The sequence below is a fragment of the Peromyscus leucopus genome, chromosome 6 (assembly GCF_004664715.2).
Source record: "Peromyscus leucopus breed LL Stock chromosome 6, UCI_PerLeu_2.1, whole genome shotgun sequence".
Lineage (NCBI taxonomy): Eukaryota > Metazoa > Chordata > Mammalia > Rodentia > Cricetidae > Peromyscus > Peromyscus leucopus.
Genome location: NC_051068.1, coordinates 67,484,793 through 67,508,588, shown reverse-complemented (window position 1 = coordinate 67,508,588; position 23,796 = coordinate 67,484,793). Strand labels below are relative to the sequence as shown.

At 51.9% G+C, this 23,796-nt stretch overlaps 1 protein-coding gene across 2 annotated transcripts in view; it reads right to left on the bottom strand.

Annotated features, from left to right (window-relative positions):
- Kcnn3 (potassium calcium-activated channel subfamily N member 3) overlaps positions 1 to 23,796 on the bottom strand; it is a 148,671-nt gene that overhangs the window by 70,719 nt on the left and 54,156 nt on the right. The window contains exon 1 of one of the 2 annotated variants that reach the window (XM_037206803.1): positions 903 to 1,260. The exons of the other annotated variant lie outside the window; for it this stretch is intronic. The gene's annotated coding sequence lies outside the window, so the exon portion shown is untranslated. Of the gene's footprint in view, positions 1 to 902; positions 1,261 to 23,796 lie in introns of those variants that run through there. 2 annotated transcript variants of the gene reach the window in all.

The window sequence follows — 23,796 nt, the reverse complement described above, 5'->3', positions numbered from 1 at the left end:
CCGAGCCAGGGCTACTGAGAGAGAGTGTGTTTCTCACTCACTCAGCTAGAAGCTCTCTATCCCCGAGCAGGCCTACAGGGGACAGAGCACCCTACCATTGGCAAGTCCTTCTCCATCCCTGGCCCTCAGATTCCTCATCTGGAATATGAAGGTTGGATCCATTCTGCAGCTTTCCATTTCCTACTAATGATTTTTTTAAAATGGAAGTCCAATATGAGAAAGAAACTCGGCTTTCTAGGTTAAGGGTGGAGAGCATCATTCAGTGCCAGCTCCCTCCCTCTCCACCTACACGGATCTCTGTGTCCTACCTGCTTAGCAGGAAAACCATTAATCTCCTACAGCTGTGGTGACAGATTAGGAGTCTGCTAGAGAGGAGGGTTTGGGGCCTAGTTCAAAAGCTCCTCAATGCGAGGCTGGAGAGACGGCTAGGTGACTAAGAGCATCGGCTGCTCTTCCAGGGGACTCAGGTTTGGTTCCCAGCACCCACAGAGTGGCCCACAACCTTCTGTAGCTCCAATTGCAGGGGATCTGATGCCCTCTTCTGGCTTTCACGGGCACTACACTCACTTGGTGCACAGATATTCATGCAGGCAAAACTCCCAAATACATTAAAAAATTAAATTGTAAGTTTTTGGATGCACAGGCATGGAGCTTTACTCTGAATGGCTCATCGGCCCATCCATGCATCCATCGTGTTGACTTCTGACTGGGGACTCTCCTGCTCAGCTCTAGGACACAGAAAACAAGTAGATAAGAAGCCTGGGCCACGGAGCACGCACTGTAGGACAACAGATAGTAAACAGACGAGCCACATAATTTCATAAGCCATGCCTGCTGGCGTGAAAATTAAACATGATGGGAAAGAAATGAGAGACATCTGAGAGCAAACGACGTGACCCTACCAGGCATCCAGGACAGCGCCACCAAGGAGGAGGGTGACGGGCATGGAGGCGACCCAGCGCCCGATGGGGGTGACCTCCACAGAAACAAGTCTCCTTCCCCAAGGCCTCTGGAGACACTGGGGCTCTTCCTCATGTAGCTTTGGAGTTTGTCCAGTTCTACTCAATGCAGTAAAGCCACCGTGATCCAGCCAGCCCTTGGTGACGGTGGCCACACCTCGTCTTAGCAAGTGCCCCATTCCATCCACCTTCCAGCTGCCAGAGTAAATGTCCCCAACAGAACCGAGTCACATAACTTCCCTTGCTGACCCTGCCAGCTGTTCCCCAGGGCGTTCTGGGTCAAGTTCAACCTCTTAGTCCACTTGGTAAAAAGAGCTCGTCCCCATCTGAGCTCAGCTGACCCTCTGTCCTCATCACCCCCCTCTGTCCCCACCACTGCCCTCCGTCCTCACCACCTGCCACAGCACACCCACTGCCTCATGCCCGTCAAGACACTCAGACCACAAGCTGCGCCATGTGGAGCATTATGAACTACGGCTTTCACTCCCTGCTTCTTTCCCAGAGGGCTCCAGTAGACTGCCCCTTCTTTCCAGCTTCACTCGTCTCCACATAGGATGAGGAGCCTTTCTCGGGGACTTCCCAGTCCTGCAGATCCCCAAGTAGAAGCTGGGGAAGGATGGCCAGAAGTCAGCAGTGCCAGCCTCAGGGGAGGTAGGAAAAGAGTGACTAGCTCCCTCCAAGAGCAACAGGTGCCGGGCCCTACGCGGTGCACTTTACAGAACCATCTCATTCAGTCCTGAACAAGGTTCTGAAAGTATTATTATTCCCATTATACAGACAGGGAAGTGGAGGCTTGGGAAAACGTGGGAATTCAATAATGGCCAAAGAGTTAAGGAAGGGCAAGCTTAGACTCTTACAAAGTCCACTCTCTTGTACATCCATGTTCTTGACCACTGGGTCCCAGCCCGGGCTATGCTGGGGGTCTGGTGACCTGCTGGTGTTTACCCATCTTGGGCCAAGCTAAAATATGTTTCCAGTTCCTTCTGCTTTGACAGACAGTGGTGTCTAGCCTCTGGGATGTCTGGGGTAAGCAGAATGGTTTTCCAAACAGGAAGTTTCTTAAGTTTCCATTTTGGCTTGACACAGGAAAGAAGGTTGGGGCGGCAGGGTGGGGGTTGGGGGGCTCATCTTCCCAGCACCAGCCTCCAGGCTGGTGATCCAACCTATTTACCATTTGGAGAGTCTTCAAACTTGGCCTAACAGGTGTTTTCAAAGTCAAGAGGTTTGGAATCCTTGAGGAGCCTTGGGAGCTGAGATCAGGACCTAGTGGGAGTCCTGGGCTGACTCAGGTGCCCTTCCACTCACTGTCAAGGGCCAGCTTGTGAAGGCCGTGACTCATAATGCCAGCACTGGGCAGCTAGTTCAAGGCCAGCCTGGACTACAGAGAAGACCTTGTCTCAGAAAAAACAAAAGCAAAAGGAAACCAGATGTGGTAGCACAGACCTGTGATTTCCACCCTTGGGAGGCGGACACAGGAGGATCAGGAGTTCAAGGTCATCCTCAGCTACATTGGGTGTCCCAGGCCAGCTTGAACTACATGAGGCCCTGGCAAAAAGAAATAAACAAAAGGCAGGAGGCAGTGCAGGGCCAGCTTGAGCCACAGGAGACTTGTAATCATCAATCAATCAATCAATCAATCAATCAATGAAAGGAGCCGTGAGACAGCTCTGTGGGTAAAGATGCCTGCCTGATGGATGACCTGAATTCAATCCCCAGAACTCCCATGGCAGAAGGAGAGAGACAACTTCTGAAAGCTGTTTTATGGTTTCCACACATTCACTATGGTATGAACATGCCCATATGCACACACAAATGAATAATAAGTGCATTTATATGTAATTTTTAATTAAAAATAAACAAACAAAAAAGGACTCCCTGAAGCGTTAGCCCTCAGGGAACATTTACTGGTCTCCCAGGGAGCAGCTGACCACTTGGCTATTCCATTCACATGATACTAAGAACTTTGTCTCTTGCTAATTAGCACGTAGTAACTACATTAATGGGCCACTCTGCGATACTTGAATATGTGTGTGCTGATCAAATAAAGGGATTTAGCTTTCCATCTCTACCATTTCTCTTTTTAAAGATATGTTTATTTTATATATATGTAATTATATATGTTTTAAATAAAATAATACATTTTATTTTATTTTGTCCACATGGATGCACACCAGAAAAGGCATTGAATCCCATGGGACTATAGTTATAGCGGTTGTGAGCTGCCGCGTGGATGCTGGGATTTGAACTCAGGACCTCTGGAAGAGTAACCAGTTCTCTTAACTGCTGAGTCAACTTCCCAGCCCCCTGTTGTTCTTTATGCATGGCACTCCTGTGTCTGGAGCGTCACAGGAGACACGACAGGTTACTGTGGACCGCCGTCACTCCGCTGGGCTGTGGATCACTTGAGTGACTCCTCCTGTCCTGTTTGGGGCGCATTCACTTGTACACTCCTCAGAGTGGCTCCAGAACAAGAGAACTGGTGCATCTCTAGCTCACAGCTGAGCTGGGCCTCCCGGGACCACAGAGCAGGTTGGGGAAACAGGATACCGCCCAGAGTCCACATCGTCATCTAAGAAACGCCTGGTTTCAACCACAGCCTCCTTCTTGAGCTTGCTCCCGAGCAGCTCCTGCCCAAACCATTTCACCAAAGGTGCCTGGCCTCCTGTCTGTCGGCCCCTCACTGACACTGGGCCCTTGAGGGCTGATTTCCATATGGCCACAGTGCCAAGCACAAGCTCGGGAAACAGTGGCTGCCTGATGGATCTCGAGGCGGTCAAGTTCCAAACTCTATCCAAGTGACTGAAAAGAAAAACATACCTCACCGGCTCACCATTCTCTAATTCTCCCAAGGCAAGAAAATAAAGAAATGCACAAAATAAAGAAATAAAATAATATTCATTAAAGAACTGCTTGTTTACCATTTTTTAAGACCCAGAAAATAACCTGAATACACATCCCTAGGGAGCCAGTTAAATCATGGTGCTCACGCTGTGGAACATTATGCAGCTGTTTAAAATGAAGCTGGTCTGTACGTATTGACTTAGGAAAGGTTTGCAATGTCTTGCTAAACAAACAGAGAAAATGGCTGTGCAGTGGGCATAGTGTGAGTTCCTGTTTTAAAAAATCACCAGCACACAGAAAGTATCCCTTGATGTGCATACAAGGTGGCCTTTTTTTTATATAAGTGTACAGGGATATACACACAGGCGTGCAGACCACCTTTGGCTAATATCACAGAGTTGACACCTCATATCTCTGGAGAGGTAAGGTGCAGGAATTGAGGGAACTATTGATTTTTTTTCTCCTTTAATAATTAGAACACACCTCTGCACTAAAACAAGCCAATATTGCTTCTGCAATTTTAAAAAGTTAATAAAAACATTTTTTTTAGCAGAAGTCTCCTGGGGAAGACCACTCATGGACCCTGCTGGAGATATTTTAAGCTTGGCCATTCTTGGAGGGAAATTGGTTCTTCAAGTGCTCCCCTGCTCTGTTATTTCCTCTGCGGCGCTTCCAGCCTCCCCCAACCCTGCTAGACAGTGCCGCTCCCCCCCCCCTCAAGGGTTCCACTCCAAGGCAAGCTCCACAACCCCTCCCAGCTAAGCCATCCTATACACAAGAAATAAACAATGGCACTTATTCCCAGGCCCACCCCATTACAGGTCCCGAAAGTCTCAGAAGGCTACAGCGTGTTCAACCTGCCCAGTACCGTGGAGGCTGGCTCCCTATTCCAAAGAGGGCCCTTTCCGGGTCATCACCACTGAGGTCATCAGCCACTCTCCACTGCCCCTTCCCTCCTGGGGAGGGTCTGGAGAAAGCCAGAGAGGCCACAGTCACCAAGGTGACAGTGCCCCTCGGCCTCTCTGGGCCAGCTCCAACGCCAGGCTCAATGGAGTACTGCTGAGGTTAGAGAGGAACCCCCTGCTGAGCCTGAAGTTCGGAGCTGTCTCCCAGAGATGCACAGACACCCAGGAGGAGAGGCTCAGCCTCAGAAGGCGCCCGTCTGCTGATAGAGCAGAGGATAGGGTACCGATACTTGCCATCCAGCGCCTGGCCACTGCACTGATGTCTGAGACCGCCCTGGACCCACACACCAGGACTCCTGCTCTGCAACCCACGTGGGGTTTCTGCCCCTCCCCTCCTCACAGGACTGGAAATCCATGGGCCACCCCATCTCATAAGCCTATCTTCGGATACCCAATATCCCAGAATTCCCTATCTGAGGGGCCAAGCCTGCTTCCAGGGTGGTCACATGGTACCTTCCCCTGCAGTTCTCCTCAGAGGGTAGCTCCCATATCTTGTGGGGACGGGAGAGCTGGGTAGAACTCAGACATGATTGAAGCACCCCACAGACATCTTAGGTGCCACCATGTGAGGCCAACCCAGGCCCTGAAGATGTTGGGCATGGATCTGTCACAACCGTCTCTGACCATCTTAGAGATTAATTACAGCAGCAATAGAAACCACAGCCAGATTTTCTAGATCCTTCCAAGGTAGGGCACATGGAGGCGATGCCCCCTCTTAGCCTACCCTACCTTCTTTTGCCATCTTTAGCAGCCCAGGGTTGCTGACCTGCTCTGAGAACTCCGGTCTTTGGAGGAGCCCCAAGGCCAGATGTGTGGAGCACTTCCCAGGATTCACTTAGCTCACTGGTGTGAATCTCACGGTTCTGAGACTTCCTAAAGGAAAGCCAACTGGTCAGCCCTGAAATGCCAATTCACACATGCACCCGCCCTGGCTCTTACCCTGGGGAAGCCGTGGTGTGACAGGAACGGAAGGGTCGCCCCTTCAAGCCTCTGTGCTCCGTTTCAATGAAGCCACCAGCAGGCTTCTAGAAGTTGCCCTCCTCCCTAGCCCGCTCCAGTTCACTGGTGACCAGACTCAAGTCACCGACTCAGTCCTCTGAGATCATCCCACTGAGACCTGCGAGCCAGACCTGGCTGGGTGCTTGGAGCTATTTATCTGACAAATGTACACGTGTCAGTTCCAGGCATTCGGTGACTTACAAACATGAACTCCATACCCTTAACAAACCTCCGTGGGAGCCCCGTTATCTAAAGAGGAGGACGCTGGGGCATGAAGAGACTGAATCACGCAGCTGCTCAGTGACTGAGCCTGGATTGGCCCCTCTCTGTCCTCTCCAGTCTGTCTGTCTGTGTGTGAGCTTCCTAGTGCTGCTCACAGCAGCATCCGTGGCTTAAACAGCACATACATGGTGTCTCACAGTTTGGGAGCCCAGATGATGATTCAGTCTCACTGGACTCGCCAAGCTTGTGAGTAGGGTGGCTCCTGGGAGATCTGAGAGAATGCATTTCCTGGCCTTTTCTGGCTTCTGGAAGGGACCCAACCTCCCCCCCCCCCAAGTCTTTTCTCCCAGCACTTGGACTCTGGTTTCACCCATCACATCTTCCTCTGTGGCCAACCCTCTCTGCCTCCCTGCCTACAAGAACCTTTGTGGGCACCAGAGCTCTCCGATAGCTCACGGCTGGCTCCCTTCTCTGGGTCCTTGATTTAACCTCACTTAATCTAGGGATTGAGAGTTGTGGGGGTAAGGGATTGCTTAACCCACCAAGAATGCTCTTTTATAATTACATCACGTTCCCCCCTTTCCCTTCCTCCCTCCAAACCCTTCCACACACCCCCTCACTCCCTCACAGATCGATGGCCTCTATCTCCATACTTCAGAATGGTGAAGGGCTGGATGGAGCACAGTGATAGGACGCTTGTCTAGCCCTCGCAAGGTCCTGGTTTCAGTCCCAGCATGCATAAACCTGGCACAGTGGTGTGTGCCTGTCATCCTAGCACCCAGAATGGGGAGGACGGAAGATCAGGAGTTCAAGTTCGTCCCAGGCTACATAGAGGATTTGAGACCAGCCTGGGATACAAGAGACCTTCTCTCAGGAAAAAATAAATGGTAAAGATGGTAAACTTCACATGATGTGTATTTTACCATAATTTAAAAGAGAAAGACTTCCTGCTCTACACTGAGGGTTTTTGCAGGGCAGGGTACACAGTCAGTCCATTCTGTCCCTTCTCTAGCTGGCACACAAGGCTCAACAAGTGTCTGCCCTTGACGACTGAATGGGTCTGTGCTGTGTTTCTAATCCCTCCCCTGGGCTGCGAGCAGGTGGGTTAGAAACCCTGCGGACCGACAACCACGCCGAGTGGGTTAGAAACCCTGCGGACCGACAACCACGCCGAGTGGGTTAGAAACCCTGCGGACCGACAACCACGCCGAGTGGGTTAGAAACCCTGCGGACCGACAACCACACCGAGTTTGGTTACAGCAACAGCAGCAGCACTGAGCAGGGGGAGTGGGGAGGAGGCGGACAGGAGGAGGGCACCCGAGCTGCCACCGCGGTAACGAACAGTGAGAGGAAGGGGCTCTCGCCCGTTTTGTCAAGGAAGGGCCCTGCTGTGTGCTTTACAGACAGCCTAAAGCTCTCCCCAAGACCTCATGGTCAAAGTACACAGACACTAACTACTGTGTTCTCCTGTGGCCAAGTGAATGAATGGGGTTATAGTTTTCTGGAGAATTCATGAAACCTCTCAACTGTCTGGATTTGGAAGGGGAAGACACACCCATCCCAAGAGCTAACTCGCACTCTTTGAATGGTTCCAAGCCTCAGATATCTCATCTCTTCCTATCATTCCATATGAAAAAGCACCCTTCTAGCTAGTCGAGGAAACCTTGGAAGTGGAGAAATAATAAACAAACGAATGAATGAATGAATGAATGAATGAATGAATGAATGAATGAATAAGGAAATAAGCCCAAGCCGGCATGACAGGTGAGATCTGCTTCATGGACAATGGCCGGCAAGGCCATTGAGGGTTTAGAACTGACAGCCGGGAGAAGCATAAATGCCTTTGCCATTTTGGTGAAAATGGGTGGGTGGCACTCTCTGTGGACTCTTGGGGCGGGGATGAAGGGCCTAGGCGTGGCTGGTGGGCATCCCTGTGTGAGATCAGGTGACTCATGCCACACCCAGGTGACCTGTTCCCTTTGTCCGTCTCTGCCAGGCTCTCACAGCCATGCCAAATCCCCTCTCTTTTCCTGGGGCCACACTAAACAGCCTTTGAACCAGCAGCATGGAAGAGGGGGGCTGATGGTGGATCTCATTCGAGAAGTGCAGGATAACAAAAGGAACCAGAATGTTCCATAGGGAGCTGGTTGGACTCCCCCCTCCCCCTCGGTGAAGGATTTCTGCAGCTGTCCACATCATTACAACCCCAGGATGGTGATCACAATCTGATGAGCTAATTTAGGGGACATCTAGGGGACATATATCTCTGGAAGAGGAAAGGGAATTTGCATATTTTGTTGTAACCGTCCTGTATTCCAGCTTAACTGTCCCAGAGAGGCTCTAACTACAGCAAAAAGGATTTGGCTAGAGAGACTGCCAGCCCCCAGGGGAGGAGCGGAGGGAAAGAGAGAAGCCAAGGGGAGTTCCTCCCTGGGAAATGTTTTCCTAACAAAACCTGGACGGGTGGAAAGCCCACCACCAAGGCAAGGGAACGGCTAGGATGGATCCTGAAGCCCCTTCTAGGCTGTTCATAAGACTGCCTCCCCTTGCCTGGGATGTTCTGTCTCTAAAATGTAGACAAAGCAAAACAAAAGGTCCTCTGCCTCCCTGTCATCCTTCATCCAGGTGGCAGGCAACTATCTGCTTCTGTCTCCTGGGTTCCCGCCAGACACAGGGCGCTCTCCCGTGTGTGAGCATCAGCTGCACTAAGAACCCCCAAACAATTGCACTCAAAAACATTCTCGCTACCAACACCACAAGCCAGATCTTCCCACTCCAAATGGATATGGACAGTTCAATCCAGGAAGAAAGGGCTATTTAAAACTGTAATAAATCATGTGCCAAGTGAGGTGTCAGACATGCAAACCACGAACGCGAAGTCTGAGCCTTCAAGCAGCAGTCAAAGTGAACAGCTCGTGGTGGCCTCCTTCCCTCCGCCCAGGGAGAAGGCCAGACAGGAAACACCCACCTTGCCTTTTGGCCAGGCAAGGGCCCAAATGCCTGTAAGAGGCAAACACAAAGCGGTTTACCCCAGCTGTCCTCGCTGCACCTTATAGCAACAGAAGAGCTGAGGAGGGCTAGCAGGGGCACAGGAAGAGAGCAAGCAGGAAGGGTAGAAGACTCCAGTGGAGCCCAGGGGCAAAGGCACCAGGCTAGAAGATAGACAAGACCCCAGATGAAAGTAATAAACCACATTAGACGATGACCATGAAAGAGTGTGATTAATGAAAACTCCAGATTATCAGCGGATCATTAATAATTTTAATAATGGAAAAATATTAAATCCTGTAACTTAAGATGTTGGGAGCTACTGCTGAGTTGTTGCGAATGGGGCAGAAGCATAACACAAAATGGCTGCAATAAAATAGTTCCAAGAACGGCCAGAGCGGCTAAGTTGGCTGACGGAGCGAAGAGATGCCCAAGAGCTGCGGGCTAGTCATGACCTGGACGGAGCCTCAAGGGTAGGGACAGAGCTCAAGTGCATGGTTTGCAGACACTCAGAGACGGCCGACCAGCCACCACCCATCCCAGCCGACATTCCTCCAGAGTCTTCAGTCCTCGGCACCAGCACTCCCAGGAGCCGGAGACACAAGACCAATGGCTGCCCAGGGTGTGCCCTTTGCTGGGATGAAGGAGACTCATCTTCCCACTCCAGCTCCCACCCCAGGCTTTCCACGGGAGCTCACTGGCAGCTGTTGAGGCTCTCACATTCATCTCCTCCCCGACACTCACATTTGAGGGTACGGTTCCCTCTCCTTAGAATGTTCCTCCCTTCCCTCTGTGCCAAGCTAGCGTCTAGTCACACTCCAGTGGGCACTCCGTCCTAGGCTTCTCACGGTATTTGCCACCGTGATTTACAACATGACCTGCTTTGCTCCTGGCCTGTTACCAGGCTGCACGCTACTTGAGTCCGAGACCCTCTGAGATGAGAAAGTGCTTGGACTGTGGGGGCAGACTACTTATATTCTCCTCTTTGGCTTTACCATCACTTTTCTGGTCTTCTTTTGAGCTGGATTATCCAGCTACTGAGGTCCTTAGGAACAGGAGTTTGAGTCGATGGTTGAGCAGAGTCACAGAAGCGGAGCAAGCTTCCAGCTGGGCATCTTGCACTGAGGTGGCCCAGGAGCTCACTGAGGATGAGTGGTGGGATAGATTAGTCATGTCTGCTGTGAGTGCAGCATAAGAACCCTGTGACAAGTTGATGTGAAGATGTGGGGGAGCTCGTTGTGCACTGGCCTGTGGAGAACAGTTTCTCACCCAGTCCGAGAACAGGGGCTCTGTGTAATAAAGGAGGCCAGGTCTTCACAGTATATATGACTGGATTTCACACAGCTGGATGGGTCCATAATGAGTCTATACTGAAGCATGCAGGCATCATGTCAGATCTTCCACATTTTCACAGAACATGCTCTGAAATGCCACTGATGGAGTTCTGTAAGAGGTGACATCCTCTCCCCCACCCCCACACTCCCCAGCACTCAGGAGGCAGAGCCAAGTGGATCTTTGTGAGTTTGAGGCCATTCTGGCCTACACAGTGAGCTCCAGGACAGGGCTACATAGTGAGACTTTATCTCAACATCAACAAAAAATTGCTATCTTGCCCAGGGAACAGATGGGCTACAATGCCTAAGCCCTAAAGTCTCGGTCTTTGTGTTCTTGGGACACATTGTATCAGCTAAGCAAAAGAAGAACACTGGGATTCTGGGACTTTGTTGCCTTTTGCAGCGTGGGGAGCTGTGTCCCCTCCCTGGCTGGATATTGTGGAAAGAATCTAGTCACCCATTTGGACAAGTGCTTTGTGGACATATGAGGGAGCCTGAGGTCACAGAGCAAAGCCACCTCTGCCAGGCGGTTCGAGTCCCTGCAGAGGGAAAGAAGCTTCTTTAAGGGCATGGCTCCGCTCCAAGATCCAATGAGCAGCTGGCTAACAGTATGTGGCTGTTGTGGGGAATCCATTCACTTACCAAGCACTCCCTGAGACCCTACTGTTGGATGCCATATGAGATTGGGAGTCCAGAGGCATGGGCCAGGACTGCCCTTGAAGGACTCAGTGAAGAAAAAGAGATGTCTTTGCACTGTCGACAAGGGCCCAGGAGATGTCTATGTGCACAAGGCAGGCAGAAGTTGTGGGTATCAAGGATGCTTCTCAGCAAGGGGGTGGCACTTGGAACAAGGAATACCTGGTGTGTGCAAAGGTCCAGAAATGTAGTACTGAGACAATATAGAACCTCGCAGGGGCTGGTGAGGGTTCAAAGAGGAGGTGACATAAATGTGGTTTCAGAACAGGGCAGGGCCAGCTCCAAGACATGCTGTCCCGTGGAGTCTAAACTATATTGGAAGGGTGATGAGTGAGTAGCTGCGGGAAGTTTGCAGGCTAGGTCAAGGTCAAGGTCGGATGTGTGGTCTGTTTGATGCCTTGCCAGCTGTGAAGACAGGAGAAAAGGACACACAGAAAGGGAAGGAAGAAGGAGTGCCAGGAAGAGGCCACCGCTGTCATCACACCCTGAGACCCAGTGCGGGTGATGAGTGGGATGGAGAACGTGACAATAAAAGATGCTTGGTCGCTGGAGTTGTAACTGGCAGAGGGCTTGCCTAGCTGCACACACAAGGCCCCAGGTTTAATATCCCCAGCACTGCACACACGACACATACACACACACACACACACACACACACACACACACACACACACACAAGAAACCTAATAAAGGTTCCCTACGTCTCTTGGGAAATACCTTAGAAGGTTTACAATGAGCAACAGCCAAGAAGACACTCAAAGAGCCCTGCTGGCAGATCCATAGTTCTCACAGAGCCAAGCCCAGGTCCATTTCACCAGCCTCAACTGCAGGTCTGAATGGCTTCCACCCACCGGTCTCCGGGGCTCTTGGGCATTCCTGTCTATCTGGAGGACAGTCCCTGGAGCACCTCTCCTGTCCCCAGTGGAAACAAGCTGGGGGTTGAGTGGCATTCCATTTGTCCCTATGTTGCCAGCCACTGACCCCGTGAGCCCATGCACATGAACACAGGGATGCACTTGCACCGATCCACAGATGTTTAGAAGAATTTTCAGCGGGCTAAAAAAAGAGAAAATGAGGTACACAGGCTGCAAAGGTTCACAGTGAACAAGCTACAAATTTGTGGCTGGGGAGACAAATCATGACTGAAGAACTGACTCTGTCCATAAAGCAGCCAGAGCATTGTCTGCAGACAGCCCTGCCGGCCACAGGCACAGCAATGCCTCTCTGAGGTGTGCAAAGTGCTCCAGGGGCGGCGCTGGTCAATCTCAGGCAGGAAATGAGGCAGCACCCGGAGGACAGGATGCGTCTTTTCCATTGCATGCCTTGCTTTGGTGATGAATGAAATGAAACCGGTGGATTCAAAACAACCGGGAAACCGGAAATGAGAAAAACATTTGGGAGGGGGCCGCCCCAGTGTGCCAACCCGGCCGGCCTGCAGAGATGGGTGTGCTCTACCCAGCTTCATAAGAAGTCTGGGTAGATAGACTGTGGCCTAAATAAGCTGGCCCTGGGACACCGCCACCTCATTCCTAATGAGGCCAGTTCCAGAAGGAGGGAGGCGTTCCCCTGGGTCATCTAGCTCCCGCTTTCCTACAAGAGGGGGCATCGCCGTGGAGCTGGACTCAGAACCCGCCTCTACTGCTCACATTGAACAGTCACCTTGTAGCCATGGAAAACAGAACACGGTCATCCTCACTGCAAACAGCCAAGGAAGATGGGGAAGAGCCTGGATTTAGGAGTGTGGCAAAGTGGTGTTCAAATCCTGGTTCGTCTGTGTGACTGAGGGGGTTAATTAGTCTCCCCAAGCCTCACTTCCCTGGGGAGATAATACTTCAGTACACAAGAAAAGGAAATAATATTTACAGAAATAAATCTTGTGATACCCAAATTACCATCTCAAAGACACCTGCCGCCCTTGAAACCTCAGCCCGGTCAATCTCTCCTTCCATCATTCTCCATCAATGTCCTGCTTCCTTCACTGTCCTTAGCAGGAATTTACATAAAACTCTTCTTTTGAGACAGGGTCTGAAGTAGCACAGGATGGCCTTGAACTCACTGTGTAGCTGAAGATAACCTTGAAGTCCTGATCCCGCCTCCACCTCCCAAGTACGAAAGGCTATAAGTGTGCACCACCTTGCCTAGGTACTCTGGCCTCTTTGATTCTTCATGGCCTGCCCCTCTCCTCCCGCAGAGCGGAAGCTCTGTGAGGGTGGGATTAGATCTTCCCTGCTTCTTATTGCACTCCAGCACCTGGAATTGTGAAAGTGACTGGTTTTGGCTGGTGAGTGTGGAGCACAGAGCCTCTCTCTGCCAAGTGCTCAAGGCTTAGCTGCAGTGCTGAAGGCTGAACCGGGCGGGTCTCTGGACCAGGCTCTCTGGGCTGGAGTAGGTCTCCCACTGCTCTGGACCTTAGCTTCCTCATCAGTTCAGAGGACAGTATGGAGATGACTGCTGAGACTTCGGGTATCCTCAGGCTCTGTCCCTGAGTCTCACATGGAGTTGACTAAACACAACCGTAGCCAAGCCCAAGGCTCAGGTCCCTCAATGGAGCCTAGGCATGCACCTTTCAGCTTCTTAAGTGGCACATAAAATCAACTGTAGAGCAGTTCCTGAGAGGAGGTGGATTGGTATGGCCCCACCCTGCCTTTAGCTGCACCCCGGGCACATCCCCGAGCTGAGGAACCTGGCAGCCTACTCACATGCTTGACAAACAGCTTGCAGGACTCCCGAGTCCTGGACTAAGTAAAAGTCTCTGGTTTTATCACTTGGGCTCTGCTCTGCTTGGAAGGTGTCCCCTAAAGGTTCATGTATTAGAAAAGCAATTCCTGGGCTGAGGACGCATGCTGATAAAGTACCCAGGGGTTGTGTGATTCCTGGTACCACACAAAGCCAGGGTGTGCTGAGGCACACTCTGACGATGCCTAGAACCCCAGCACTTGGGAGGTGGAGAGAGAAGAATCAAGGTTCTCCTCAACTACATGGCAAGGTCAAGGCTAGACTGGACTGCATGAGACCCTGGAACAAAAAGGAAAAAAAAAGAAAAGAAGAAAGAAACAATTTTTAAAAATTCCTTAATTTGTGTTGATGATATCTAGAAGTAGGAGCTTCGGGGGATGAGGTCATGGGAGTGAGACCCCAGGTGGCATTATTAGCTTCATGGGAAGAGGAAGCGAGGACCAAGCTATGAGGCTTGAAGCAAGACACCTGCCCAGTTAGAGAGCACATGCTCTATTAAGCTCTAAAACACTGTAGCCTAAAGGAATGGGAGCGAGATAAACGTCTCGTCTTTCTAACGCACTCCATCCCCGGTCTTCAGGTACAGCACCAGAAACGGACTCAGGCAGGCCCCAGAGCCTTAGCTGCTGTCAGACTGCTTCCAATGGCTGAGACAATCAAGACCTCTCACCCTGAAACCAAGGAGGACTCCGTTGTTCCCGGACCCCCTGCCTCAGCCCCAGCCTGAAATCAGGAGGACCACCTATCCACCTGGAGAAGCCATGGCTTTTCCTCCCTCCCTCTATTCAAGCACAGGGCAAACTCACTGGTGTCCCTTGGTCCCGGTTCTCTGTGCTGATGTCGCTGGGCTCAGCCAGCCCTGATGCCAACTGATGTCAGTCCCTCTGGGCTGTGTCACAGGCTGCGTTAATGTGCGGCAGCACAGGGCAGCCACGTAGCCTTGCTCTGACCTCCTCTAGCACAGGACTCGAAATCATTCAAGGGGTTTTTCTGACCCAAACTCTCACCAAAGAAATGGGTGCTCCGGGCTTAGCGTTTGCCTGTCCCAGTACAAACCTCCAGAGCTCGTCCGCTGGTAACCTGGTAGCACGCAGGACCCTCAGGTCAGCAAGAGTCATTCACCCTAGAGAGCCACGCAGCCGCCTTCTACTTGGGCACCAGTGCCCAGGGCAGCAGCCTAAGACAGGCCTCCAAGGCTAACTGAGCAAAAGCCTCCCTGGATTCCCAGTAACACTAGGAAATATTTGTTGCAAACAGTTCATTAGGACTCCATGCTGAGCCATCCTGAGCTCCAGCTGACCCAGGCACCAGCCTTGTTTCTCCCAGGAAGAAAAGGAGAGAGAGAGACCCCTCCATGCTGTGTGTTATTAAGAGGAGAAGTTCTGCCTCTTTCCTGGCTGCCCCTGGCTAGAGGACCATTTATCCTACTGAAGAGAAGCAGGGCCCTTTACATTCTGAAATGAAGTGTCGGCACACAATGACAGCTTAAGGTCCCAAGACACCCCTAAAGTCACTTTTTATTCTTTTCTATCCCCATCATTAGGGAAAAATCTCTCTCTACTTCTGTTAAGCCCATTCACTAGAGAGAAATAGATCAATGAGAAAGCCACAGACCGAGAGCCTGTGCCGAGCCTCTGAAGAGCACATTCATTCTTTCCCCAGCCCACACCAGGACGGAGGATGCTCCTCCCACGCCCTGGAAGAAAAGCTAGCCAAAAAAGTTCTCTAAGCAGATAGCTCTTTCTTATCTATTCTACAGCACAAACGCTCTTTCTGAGGGTGGCATACCTTACACTTCAAACAAGCGCGGCGTCTGCCACTTATTTTTAAGCGCACTTGCCCGCTTAACGTGACTGCAAAAACCCAGGGGGACGGGAGGGAAGGTGGCAGAGGTACAGCTGTCCTCACAGCTGGCAGCAGGACCTGGGAAAGGCTTCTGAGAAGAGCTTGAAGCTCTGACACCCCAAAAGGACATGGGGTCCAAGTAGCACGTCCTGACGGGGGGGGGGATGAGATGAAGCAGGAGCCACCTTATGGCACCCATACCCACGGCACTCACTGTGTTGATTCATTTGCCCATTGGGGCCACCTGTTAAGGAAGACACTGGCACCCCTCTGCTTTACTGAGGAGGGAACTGCAGTCCAAAGGTTTAAACCGCTAGCCTGGGGTTATATCGCCCGTGAAAGGCAGAGCTGGAATTTGTATCCGGATCCATTGGACTGTGAGCCAGAGGAAGACGAATGTCATGTGTACTTACTGAGCTTGTCAGCAGGGACAAAGACAGACTTGGAACCTGCAAAGAGCCACAGGAGACACCTCCCCGCCACACAAGGAGCGCTCTCCAGAGCAAAGAGATAGGAAATCCCAGAACATGCAGGAAAGGGTCCAGGTAAGATCTAGAATCCCCAAGGCAGGTAGAGGAGGCAGAGAGAAGCTCAGGCACGCATGGAGCCTTGAGGTCTGAGCTCTAGAATATTACAGGAAAAATGGCATCCAGTCATGATGATCCTCCAGCCAGGACTGGAGATCAGACTCCACCGCAGGAAAGAGCCCCACCTGCTCTCCCCAGCATACATGGAGCTCCCAACAGCAGGCAGAACCCTGCAATCCCAGAGGCTCCCACCAGGTTCCCTCTGCCTGTCATGGTAAGACCTACCTCTTCCCTGGCCTTATTCCTAGATGTTCGATGTTTTTGCTTACTCAGATCGTTTGGAAGGGAGATGCTGTCTTTGGGAGGGTCTTTTCATGTTGTGCCCTGACAAGTCAAGGCTCCGGCCCCCTTTGGCTGAGGATGGAGCCGCCATGTCTACTCCAGCTGTGCGCCCTGGGCTTTGTTGTTGGCCAGGCCTTGTGAGCAGCTCAGAAATCCTCTCCGACTCTGCCCACCCAGGCTTCCTTCCCTCTACAGAATCCTGTAGACTCCAGCATCCCAGGAAGAAGAAGGGCCATTTCTCACCCCGGGTGAGCCACACCAGTGGATTTGGGGACACTGGGACAAGCTCCAGGCTACTGCAAACAGTTTCTAGAAAGTCCTGTTGAGGCTGCAGCTAAAGGTATCAGCAGCATGCAAGCTGCAGCAACAGAGGTGGGGTTTGAATGATGTCTGACAGGAAAACCCTGTGGGATTCGATCAGAATTGGCAACTGCCACTCGGTAATGATCTGGTACTGTTATTAGTCCTTACGGCACCTTGTACACACAAGCACACTCATCGACACCCGTCTGCTTCAGACAGAGATTTTCTTCAAAATGAGAAAAGCCTGCACGTCTACCTAGTGCTCACCTCCCGGTCCTTCCCCGGCAGACGACGCGCTGTTTTCGCCTGAGGAACGTATTTTACAGCTAGAACCGAGGAGTGTAGGATCCTGTTTTTAAGTGTGCTCAACCAAGCAGGGATGGGAAATGAGCCAGGGCACAGAACAGCCCAGGGTTGGTGCACAGCTGTTCACACAGCTGGCAGAGACACCCACAGCTGCCAGCAGCAGCAGCAGCCAACACTGAGCAAGCCGACGGTCCTCATGAGAGATGGATGAGCGGAGCCACTGGCCATTTGGCTAGAGGGAACAGGAAGGACAGATTCTGCCTTGCAAACAGCCCTCTCCCCAAAAGGTGTCCCCACCGCCACCTGACTTCCCTCCGGCTGTCACATGAAGACCTACCTCTTCTCCGGCCTCATTCCCAGCTGGGCAACCTCTTTTGCTTATTCTGACCATTTGGAACCTGGACCCCGCCCATTTTTAAGGCCCTTTTACCCTGCGCATCCATGTTCTTCTTTCATGGCCCTCCATCAATGCTGCCACGGCCCCTTTGTCTGCAGGACGTGTCCTCTGCCGCTGCAGTGATCCCTGCTGCCCTCCAGGGGATAGCTGGATGGGAGGCAGGATCCACTCGGTTGAGGAGCCTGCCTCTGTCCTCTCACAGAGAACACCTACATTCGCGGTGGGTCTCGGGGTGCCTGCCATTCACACCTTTGCATCTGCAAGTAAATGCTCCTGCAAGTTGCCTGAGCTCACGGGTATTAAAACCCGTGAGTTCAGATGCGCAGACACAGACAGACCCACTAAGGCTGTATCAGTGCGGAGGACTAGTGATGCCCCTTCACATCCGTGCTCCTCACAACTCCCGCATCACGACACCCTGCCTTCATTCCTCACCGCCATCTGGCTCCCGCACCAAGCGCTGTTCTGTTAATTAGCTGTCTGATCGGACTGATTTACCTTCTCCACCACTGTGAGCTATCTCAGGGCAGGGGAGACACCTCCCCCTTTCCTAACCTCGCACTAAGTAAAGAATCGATGTTTGTTGAAATCAATTGGACCCACAGGGCTAGGTGAAGCCCCTGGGAATACTGGCAAACATCTAGCTGTAATTTCCTTCATCTGCAAAGTCATTAATCTTCACACTGACCAGGTAAGCGTTATTTGCGTCCTAAGCTTATGTATGGGTGAGGGAACTGAGGTACAGAGAGGGAGAGTAACTCGTTCGAAGTTCAATTAGGACTTGGCAGGGCTCAGGTTCGAACCTGGGCAGTGTGCTTCCAATCTGTTCTATCCACCAACATGAACAAAGGAGAAACTGATCCACTTTGCCGACAGCCCTACAGAGGGACTAGAGAGACCCAGAGAAGAACATGCTCATTACCAAAGGGGAGACTCCTCTGGGAACATGCGATGCCCTGCAGCTGCAGCCAGGGCTACAAGGAGGCAGCGTAGAGCAGAGAGGCCTGGGGCTCAGGGTCCTGAGCAGGATGAGAGAGGGGCTCCCGCCAACTCTGAGGGGCTTGGAAGGCAGTTATTAGGGTGAGAGGCCCGGCTGGGGCTGTGGATTAGTTGAAAGTGGCGATTCCGCTATACTCCAGAATCAGCTGGAGAGCCTGGGAAATCCCTAAACTCAGGGTCTCCCCAGAGCAATTAAGGCCAACTCTCCAGGGGTGAAACGCTGGTATCATTTGGAAGCTCCCAGGGTGATTCCAGTGTGCAGCCAAATTGAAGAACACGGCCTCTCCCGCAGAGTGTCACCAGGCCAGCTTATCCTCCCGTTCCAGACTAAGACGAACTGGATTCAACCTAGGCTTCCTCCCATCTCCTCTCTCCGAATGCCACTGGCAGTCGGGCTATTCTGCACAAGGATTTTTCTCAGACTTTCCTGGATCAGCCACCTCCAGCTCTGGTTCCAGCCTGCCACTCAGCAGCCACCTGACCTTGGGCAAGGGATCTAAAATCCAAGTCTCTGCAAGAAGGGGCCTGTGGTAAGGGGAAGGACACCCCGCAAATGTTCACATCCAGTCCCCAAACCACAGCAAAGGAGAATGGAGGATCAGACAGAGTAAAGATGGTCAGTCTGCAATGGGGAGCTCCTCCTGCATTATCAGATGGGCACCACGTTGTCACAAAGGCCCTTAAATAGAGTGCAGGAGAGTAGGGGAGGTGGCGGCAGTGTGACACAGCACGAGAAAACTCAACCAGCCACTAACAGCTTGGAAGATGGAAGGCAAGCCACTTTCCAGAAGGTGAAAAGCCAAGCAAATGGATTATCCCAAGCTGCCTTGCCAACGCTTAGATTTCGCTGGCGCCATTTTAAACTTCTGACCCCAACCCCCAAATGTAAGATAATAAACGTGTGCTGGTTCAAGCTAATACGAAATGGATGGGAATAAATTGAGGATAATATGAAGATTAAATGGGATACTGTTTGTGCAGCATGTGGCCCTGTGCTAATGTTTTATGATTTTCACTGTCACCATTATATCCAGCCAGGCAGCTCTAACGAGCCTGTCCATGCTCCAGTCACCAGCCTGAGATCCAGTTCCCAGTACTCAGGAGAGGGGGGGCTCCGTGCCCCACGTGTTGACAATAAGCTTGTATCTAGGACCTGTAGGGACTGGCCAGCCTTGGGCAGGAAGGACGAGAAGCCCCCTACAGACCTAGGGTAACCATGAATACCGGGAGTGGGAGAAGGGTGAGGATGAGAGATGGGTCCCCAGGGAGAGTGCTGACCAGCAAGGGCTCCAGAGACCTCATCTGAATGAACAGCAGGCAAGAGCTGGACTGAGCAAAAGGTAGTCTCATGAAGGAGGAGACAAGCTAAAATAATCACCCAAACTCCTGGTTGTTCCAGACTTGGGGATAGTCTAAGCTGATACTACAACATATGTGTATGGCCTCCTATTATACACAGAAGGAAACAGATTCAGAGAAATCTAGCAATTCAGGGGAGGTTGACAGTCAAACTCATGAACTTAAATCTATAGTGTTCCATGCCATACAGTATTTCATTTTCTCTTCATAAAAGCCCAATTAATATTTCAGCTCTTATTGATTTAAGAGCTGGGAACATGAGGACATGGCAGTACACACCATTCATCTGCATTTCCTCTTTGAGATGTGCCAGCCATAAAAACCAAAGTCCTCCGAAACCCACCGGCACCTAGAAGGGGCCTGGAGGAAATCTACGCTGCGCATCCATCTTGTGTCCGCTCAGGCGCCTGTCACTGCCGCTCGGCATACATAACATTCAGAAGCTTTGGGCTTCCTGTGGTCCCTGAAGTTGAGCTAGCAGGTGAGGGATGACACACGGCCACTCCCCACTGTGGGTGCCCAAGGACTCCTGCTCAATTAGAACATGGCAGCAGCCTTGAGAACTAAATTTATCCCCAGAGCACACCTAGATCAGAACGTTCCCTGCTTCAGAGATCCTGTCCCTCACTGTCTTCCTCTCTCTTTTTCCAGAGCCAGGAAGTATGGGCTGTAAAATCCATTCCTGTCAATCCGGCTTTAAAACCACACTCACACACATGCACGTGCAGAGGCGGAGTCAACCCACAGCAACAAACATTGCATGTTCCAATACAAAAAAAAAAAAAAGTAAAAATGGCTGCAGTTAAGAAAAGAGAGCCGGAGGGTACATAAAGGTGAGAAGAGGCAGGGTAATGCTGACACTAAGAGATAAGCATGAAGTAGAAACAAGCTGTTTGAGCAAGGCCTTGGCTCTGGGGTCCAGCCACAGCCATGCCCCTGAGTTCCCACCCAGGCCCAGGCAGCACATCTCTTCCTGTGTGACGCCCCCCCCCACCCCACCCCCCCCCACCCCCACCCCCCCGAGCCACATGGCGCCTTCTCAACTCCACGACACACAAGATGTTTTGTGTTGGCTTTGGGTGATGCTGCCCATGCTGCTGACACTCTGGAACGGTGACAGTTCCTAGCCACCTGGCCAACCTGGCAAGTCTGAATCCTGAACACGAGAAAAGATTCAAACCCTTGCCTTTGGGAGAAGCTCGGCTCCCAAGGCTGCTGGGGACGAGTATATTTTTAGGGGGAGGTAACTGGGTTCCTGTGAAGCCCGATGGGCACACCTCCTGCCAGCCATCTGAAAAGATCTGACAGTGCAAGGCTCACTGGGCTTCCCAGAGGCCCTGCTGGGGGCGTGCTCTATCCATAAGCTTTAGAATCTCGGGGTTCTAGGCTGAGACGGCACTTGTCATTCCTGATTCTCAAACAAGGGCAGCTGTAGCCGCCATCTTTAGTCTTGGAGATCTCCACTGAGGGAGATTTTTCAACCTATCCCCCAGCACAGTCCTGAACTTGGGAAGTCCCAGCCGATACCACTGACCAGACAACCAACTCTCCACATGTCTGTCCATCTCCCCACCTCACTCCCACCGCTTGGTCTTTGATAAGCCATTGATGAACTCACCTTCTTTCTAAAATCTCTGCCACAGCAGCTTGGAGACATTCCCTAACACCCCTGCCTCTGTCAGATTACAATGCCATTTTAGACTCACCAGGACAGCCCAAGCCCGTCCATCCTCACTTCTCTCCAGTCCGTTTATGCCTGTGTCTTATCCATCCCTAAAAGCACTAGGCTTACCTACCTTCCCAGCTGCTTGCCAGACTCCTTCCCCTAGAGGACCCTCCCCTGCTCGGCTAGAACTCCGCCCACCCCTCTACCATCTCCCCCGGCACCCGTGTGAGGTCCTTGTTCCCCCCTAGGTGGGAAGACTCACTAGGCTGTTCACTGGGCCTGCCGTCAAGATGTTTATCTCAGGTTAGATCGAAAGTCTGTTTAGGGCCAGAGCCTTACTGTCCCTGCGGGCGCCTGGCTCGGAACAGACCTCCAGTAGTTCTGTATCAGGAAATTAATCACCTTTCGTCCAGTCCTCAGGCAAGGTGGAGAACAGTTGCTATTTCTAACAACAGCAGGAAGACAAACATCGCCAGGCCTGCCCCTCCCGCTCCATCCTACACACACCCAGTGGAGGCAATTCCTCTTTGCTCTCAAATGGCTAGTTTCTAGTACAGTCTAACAAGTGGTATCATAGAGAACCGAGAGGGATCTTGGAGAGCATTTAGCTCCCTGCCCCAGGGGCACCAAGGAAGGAACTGGAAGAAGTGAGGGGCAGGATCTGTGGGGAGGAAGGTGTCAGGGACATTGGAAGCCATGCCTGTCCTAACGCAATGCTACCTCATGGTCTGGGTTTGGAGGCTGCGGTTGCTCTGCACCTGGCAGATGGCTCCACCGTGGCTGGCTACTGATCCCTGCTTTGTGGCTACAGCAAGCAAGCTTAGTCACAGGTCAGCAGCAAGGGCCAAGCCCAGCTGCTGTGGTGGAGCAATTGGGAATGTTGGAGCCACATGTGGCTATGTGTCAACACTCTCCTGTGGCTGTTGGGTCAACATTGTTACAACAGTCTTATCAAATGGCCAAGTGTCATGTGTCATCCAAGCCAGAGGCCAGACCCAGAGCTGGCGCCCAGCACCAAGCACTGTAGCTCAGGAAGCATTGGTTACAGTAAGCATTGGTTACATGAGATGAGTGTTTCACAGATGTGCATGGTCTGTAGGGAAGGTGTGGTGGACAGGGACACGCTACTGCAGCCTAAGGGGAGGCCACTGATTTTTAGAATAAAAGACTTGCAAATACTGGGGCTTCTTTTTAAACCTCAATTCGCTCTGTGCAGTCGAGCTAAAGAAAATGTACCGCCCCAGATTCGGTTTCTGGTTCCACATCTATCTCAGTGGTTTGGACAGGGCCCTTACACCAGGCTTACCCAGTGTGTGAGGCAGGAAGCTGGGACCACCCCCAAATACCCTGCTGCTGATGAGAGGAGAGGAACGCAAGGGGAAACCAACAGGGGCAACCAAAGGTGCAGGTTTCTTCCCCACCCCCACCCCCCAAAAAATAGGGCTGCTTTTACAACGAAAATGAGACAGGGGGAACAGCTGAAAAATCAACAGCTCAATGAAGACAGCAGCAGGCTTTGAGCGAACCAGTGAGCTGCTGTGGAAGCCATCTTTAAGGTCAAGAGAATGAGGAAGCAAGGAGGTGGCCCCCTGCTGACCAGGTCACAGCGGTGCACCTCTGCCTGGATCTGGGCAGAGCAGTGGAGTCGGGCAGGACCCGCGCTCTATCTGGAAAGATACGATGCTGGGAAGTTCTGGGTCCCCCTCAAGGAAGTTTGGGTGTGACGTTGTAGATGCTCAGCGTAAGAACAGTCACTGTGAGTAGGGATCCAGAGGAGGCTGCTGGACCTATGGGATATAGCAAGCAAAGACAACCTCTAAAGCAGACCCCAGACTGCCCGGTCTTCAGTACCTAGAGCTAGAGCAAATACGAACCTGACCGCCCAGGGACTAGCAGGGCTGGTGGCTCCAGACAGGCCGAGAAGGGCACAAGAAATGGTGCCTGCCCCTGAGAGGGCCAGGGAGGCAAGCAAAATCAAGACCGTATGGGGCTCAGCCAGGCAGCCAATCTGCAAGAAAGATCAGCACCCACAGCAACGGGAAGGCAGGCAGGGAAACATGGGCATTGCACCAACATGGCGACCTTCTCCTCCACCAGGGAGCTGCACTCCATCCTTCCATAAATGTAGACCTCAGCGGAAGATGGCAGGGAAGCCAGAAAGAGAGAGAGAGGCTCTAACAAGTGGAGGGGGGCCCACCTAACGCACCCCAGAGGCTGAGGTGTGCCTAGCAAGACCTCAGGTAGGACCGATGTGTCTATGTTGTTTTTCAGAGATTCTGTCCTTGTCCCTGACAGGAGCCCACCACATCCCC